At 34.6% G+C, this 6,110-nt stretch overlaps 1 protein-coding gene across 1 annotated transcript in view; it reads right to left on the bottom strand.

Moving 5' to 3' along the window:
• The window catches only part of KCTD8 (potassium channel tetramerization domain containing 8), a 261,807-nt gene that overhangs the window by 137,205 nt on the left and 118,492 nt on the right, over nt 1–6,110 (bottom strand). The window lies entirely within an intron of this gene.

Genomic DNA, 6,110 nt, shown 5'->3' with positions numbered 1-6,110 from the left:
AATTAAAGATGATACAAACAGATGGAGAGATATACCATGTTTTTGGATTGGAAGAATCAACATTGTGAAAATGACTATACTACCCAAAGCAATCTACAGTTTCAATGCAATCCCTATCAAACTATCAATGGCATTTTTCACAGAACTAGAACAAAAAAATTTCCCAATTTTTTTGGAAAAACAAAAAACCCTGATAGCCAAAGCAATCTTGAGAAAGAAAAATGGAGCTGGAGGAATCAGGCTCCCTCACCTCAGACTACACTACAAAGTTATAGTAATCAAGACAGTATGCTCCTGGCACAAAAACAGAACTATAGATCAATGGAACAGGATAGAAAGCCCAGAGATAAGCCCATGCACATATGGTCACCTTATCTTTGATAAAGGAGGCAAGAATACACAATGGAGAAAAGGCAGGCTCTTCAATAAGTGGTGTTGGGAAAACTAGACAGCTACATGTAAAAGAATGAAATTAGAACACTTCCTAATATCATACACAAAAATAAACTCAAAATGGATTAAAGACCTAAATGTAAGGCCAGACACTATAAAACCCTTAGAGAAAAACCTAGGAAGAACACTCTTTGAGAAACATCACAACAAGATCCTTTTTGACCACCTCCTAGAGAAATTGAAATAAAAATAAAAGTAAACAAATAGGACCTAATGAAACTTAAAAGCTTTTGCACAGCAAAGGAAACCATAAACAAGGCAAAAAGACAACCCTCAGAATGGACAGCTCCTGCCCACGGCGGGGCAGCTGGATTTGGGGATGGGAGGGGTCACTTCACATCAACCACACCTCTTACTGACCACATCAGTGTCTGGCACTCATCAGTGTCAGGACATTCTTGAGTCTTTTCTGCACCAGGAACCAACGCTTATCAAGGGCCCTAATAAATGCCAAGGGCCTCAAGAATTGGTGGAGGACACTCTCTGTCTCTTTGGGGACAGATAATTCCATGATCTTCTGCTCACTGGTTAATACTTACATCTGAATCCGTTCTCCTCACCAATGACCCGCAACCTGCCAAATCCCAGATACCAGGTCTTCTGGTGATAATACCTGATTCCTGCTCTCTAATAATTATAATTATATCTAAGCTTTATTGTTTTCTTTGTTCTATGACAGTGTGCTGTTTTACAAATGTTATCTTATTTGATCCTCACCATATGCCTATAAAATAGGCTTTATTAAATAGACCTTTCTCCAAAGAAGATATACAGATTGCCAACAAACACATGAAAGAATGCTCAACATCATTAATCATTAGAGAAATGCAAATCAAAACTACAATGAGATATCATCTCACACCAGTCAGAATGGCCATCATCAAAAAATCTACAAACAATAAATGCTGGAGTGGTGTGGAGAAAATGGAACCCTCTTGCACTGTTGGTGGGAATGTAAATTGATACAGCCACTATGGAGAACAGTATGGAGGTTCCTTAAAAGACTAAAAATAGAACTGCCATATGACCCAGCAGTTGCACTACTGGGCATATACCCTGAGAAAACCATGATTCAAAAAGAGTCATGGGGCTTCCCTGGTGGCGCAGTGGTTGAGAGTCCGCCTGCCGACAAAGAAGATGTGGCACATATATACAATGGAATATTACTCAGCCATAAAAAGGAATGAAATTGTTGTTTGTAGTGAGGTAGATGGACCTAGAGTCTGTCATACAGAGTGAAGTAAGTCAGAAAGAGAAAAAGAAATATGCTAACACATATATATGGAATCTAAATAAGAAAAAAAATGTTTCTGATGAACCTAGGGGCAGGACAGGAATAAAGACACAGATGTAGAGAATGGACTTGAGGACTTGGGGAGGGGGAAGGGTAAGCTTGGATGAAGTGAGAGAGTAGCACTGACATATATACACTACCAAATGTAAAATAGATAGCTAGTGGGAAGCAGCTGCATCGCACAGGGAGATCAGCTTTGTGCTTTGTGACCACCTAGAGGGGTGGGATAGGGAGGGTGGGAGGGAGATGCAAGAGGGAGGGGATATGGGGATATCTGTAGACATATAGCTGATTCACTTTTTTTACAGCAGAAACAAACACAACATTGTAAAGCAATTATACACCAATAAAGACGTTAAAAAAATTATATGTCCACTCTGTATATCAAAAGAAACTTAAAATAAACGGTACATAAATCTCTAAATGAGAGAAGTGTTTTTATTTTTAAAAAGGATTGAAGAAATGATCATTGAAAACCAATTCAATAAAATGACAAAAGGGAAAATATTTAGAGTAATGATGCCAAAATATGAATTAATTTAGGAAAGGATCTGAACTAAAATGTCATAAAGAAGAAACACACGTAAGTAATACAAACCTCTAAAATGTTCAATGTAACTAATAATAAATTATAAAGGAAAGCAAATTACAGAATAATTAATCTAACTATGATGGAACTAATCAGAGGGATTTTTTAAGGTATACATTTTGAATTGGATTTTTAGTACAAGGAAACTCGGAGAAGATGGTTAAGCAAATAATTTTTATTTATAATAGAAAAAGCTCTCTTCATAAGACCTTAAATACTCACAAGAAAACAAAGCAGAGAAATAGCTATCTGAGGCCTTTTTTGAATAGGGAAGCACATTCTGAATTTAAAGGAGGAAAAATTGGATTTTTCCTATTTTCAGCTCCCTTGCATGGCAGGGAAATTTAGATTTTGAAGGCAAGGAAACAGGTTAAAATCCTGAATCTATAGTTTAAATGCTGGGTAACATTGAACCTCATTGACTTTGTCTCCAAAAGGGAGATATTACCTGTCCAATTTACCTAGCGGTATTGTTTTAAGACCAAATAATGTAGAAATGTATAGCTAACAAAGTGATTACTAGTTGTGATACAGTCTTCTTTAAAATTTTCAAAGGTTTTTTTTTATTTGAAGTATATTTACTATAATTCATGTTTTATTTATTGAGGAAAGAAGAAACACAACCTATCAATACATACACAAGAAGAGCTTTGGGGATTTGTGTTGGGTGCATAGTGGAAGGATCCCTCAAATTGCAAAAGGAATTTTAAAGGTTGTATTAAAGATTATTCCAGAGTGTTTAGGATCCCTAACAAAATACCCAAACATTTAAGAATAAGAGAAAAAACTGTTTTAAAAGTACCAGTATTTCAATCAGGGTGAAAACTGGATCAACTCAAAGAGTATGTGTGTGTATGAATCATTTTACCCAAATCTACCGAAAGAGAAAAAAAGATTAAGTAGCTATAATAAGATCACACACACACAAATCAAATGCTTTGGCATTCTTTACACATATCTGTTCCTTCTTATTTTGTTAGTTCAATCCCATTTCTGTTCTTTTTTTCTCCCCCATCTCTCACTACACAGTAACAACCGCTCAGCCAACATTTGATATAACAAAGGTCAGAAAATTATTGGTTCCTCTAATGTCTCTAAAGGGCAACAATTAGCACTTCAAATTGTAATGGATATTAAAAAGCAAAGTCTATCATCTTTGAGGTGCTATGTCTTATATGTGGGTCCTGAACTAACAGAGATTTCATAAAGAAGTTCTTAGAATCTGTGGTAGGATGAATAATACTTCTCCCCTTGCAAAAAGATTTTAAAAAGAAAAAACAGGGAAAGTCCTAGACCCACCTAACCCTCAGATCCTGTGGCTATGCTACCTTCAATGAGAACAAGGGACTTTGTTAATATGATAGGTTTAAGGGCCTAGAGTTGTGGAGATGATGCTGGATTATCTGGGTGGGCCCAATCTAATCAAATGGGTTCTTAAAGTTGAAGACAGTAGAAGAGTGGATCAGAAAGACCCAATGTGAGGACTCAGTCCACTGTTGCAGGCCTTAAACACTGAGAAAGGGGGCTACAAGCCAATGAATGTCAGCAGTCTCTAGAAGCTGGAAATGGCCCTCAGTTTACAGCCAAAGAGAAAATGAGGTCCTTGGTTCTACAACCATAAGAAACTTAATTCTGCCAAAAACCCAAAGGAGCAATAAATGGATTCTCCTTTAGAGCCACCAGAAAGGACTGCAGGCCTGCCAACACCTTGATTTTAGCTCTGTGAAACCCTTACTGAGCTTCTGATCTGTGGGCTTGTAATATATTTATGTTGTCTAAGCCACTAAATCTGTGATAATTTGTTATGGCAACAATAGAAAACTAATACAGAATCATATACTTAGAGAAAATGTTAAAAGTCATTTGGAAGAAAAAAGGACAAATGTAAAATTCTCATGTTCTGTCGTGTACTATCGGAGCACTACCTGATCATAAAGGATTTATACTAATTATTTACTAAGTATCATCAAATAATATAATCTAAAAAGTATAATTACCACTACTACTAACAATAACTTACGTACGTAGAATGTGAAGTGTTATCCTAAATACGTGACTAATATTATCTTACTTAACCCTCAGAAAGCCCTTATGGTAGATTTGATTTTTATCCCTATCTTACAGATAAACAAACTGAGGCTTAGAGAAATAAAGTAAATTCCCTAAAGTCACTCAGATAGTAAAAGGGAGAGATGAAACTCAAACCCTAACCTCTGGTAACAAACCTTGTGATTTTAATACTATGATAAATGTTATATATTACCCATTAATGTAGTTGGCAAATTTGGCTTTGTGTCATTTGCATGTTTTGGAGGATCTCTGCTCCAATTATTTTACTGTATTTCTCAAAGACCCAGAACCAGAACTTTCACAGAATAATTAATACCCTTTAAAGTTTGCAAAATATAGCAGCATATGAATTTTTTTAATAAATAAAAATATCACAAAACACTTCAAACATTGACATTTACAAATAAGACTGAAATGATACAAATAAGAAGTTAAATTAAAAAGAAATATTCTTCAATTTCTTATAAAAATATTTTTTGAGAGCAAGTTATGTGTCACCCATTCTTATAGGTAACTGTGCATATTGCTCATGTGTTTATCCAAAAGCAATGAAAATTTATATTAACAAAGAAATCTGTACATGAATATCTATAGTCTGCTTATTCATAACCACCAAAAGATGTTAATAGCCCTACTGTATTTTACCCAAGGAATGACTAAACAAACTCTGATAGTACTCAGCAATAAAAAGGAATGAGCTATCAATACATACAACAGTATGACTCTCAGATGCATTTTTCAAAGTGAAAGAGTCAGACTCAAAAGGCTATATATTATATATTTCATTTATATCATATTCTGAAAAATTCAGAACTACAGCAATAGAGAACAGATCAATGCTTAACTGGGGATGGGTGTGGGAGGAATGGTTGTTTATAAAGGGAGTTAATAGAGCATTCTATATATGTTCTATATGTTGATTATGGTGATAGACACAATTCCATTCTTTTTTAAAACCTACATAACTGTAAACCAAAAAGAATAAATTTTACCATGTAAATTAAAAATATATAAAAAGTCAATGTTTACAAAACAGAAATAGAGTCACAGATGTAAAAAAATAAACTTATGGATACAGGGGGGAAAGGGGGTGGGAGGGATAAATTGGGAGATTGGGATTGACATATACACACTACTATATATAAAATACATAACTAATAAGGACCTACTGTATGGCACAGGGAACTCTACTCTGTAATGAGTACTCAATACTCTGTAATGACCTATATGGGAAAAGAATCTAAAAAAGAGTGGATATATGTATATGTATAACTGTTTCACTTTGCTGCACAGCAGAAGCTAACACAACATTGTAAATCAACTGTACTCCAATAAAAAAATGTGTTTAAAGTGAAAAAAAAAAGCCAACAGAGTATATATTAGGGAATGCTGAAAGCTACTCAGGAGACAACAGGATTGAAGGGTCAGAGATACAAAAATCAAATGACACAAATAGGAAAAAAACCCTGCAAAATAGGCTTACAAACAACTATATCAATCATTACATTAATCATAAACTTATTAATACTTTAATTAAAATGAACAATTATCAGGGTGGATAAAAAAACAAAAACTAAGTATATGCTATTTTTATCACATATTAAACGTAAACACAGATAGATTAAAAGTAGGCAGATGGCCAAAGATACAGCTTGATAACACTAATCCTTAGAAAACTGTAGTGGTTTATCAGAAAAAGTAATC

Source organism: Physeter macrocephalus, chromosome 7, assembly GCF_002837175.3.
Source record: "Physeter macrocephalus isolate SW-GA chromosome 7, ASM283717v5, whole genome shotgun sequence".
NCBI lineage: Eukaryota > Metazoa > Chordata > Mammalia > Artiodactyla > Physeteridae > Physeter > Physeter macrocephalus.
Note: the sequence above shows the minus strand (reverse complement) of the source record. Positions and strands in the feature narration are given on the sequence as shown.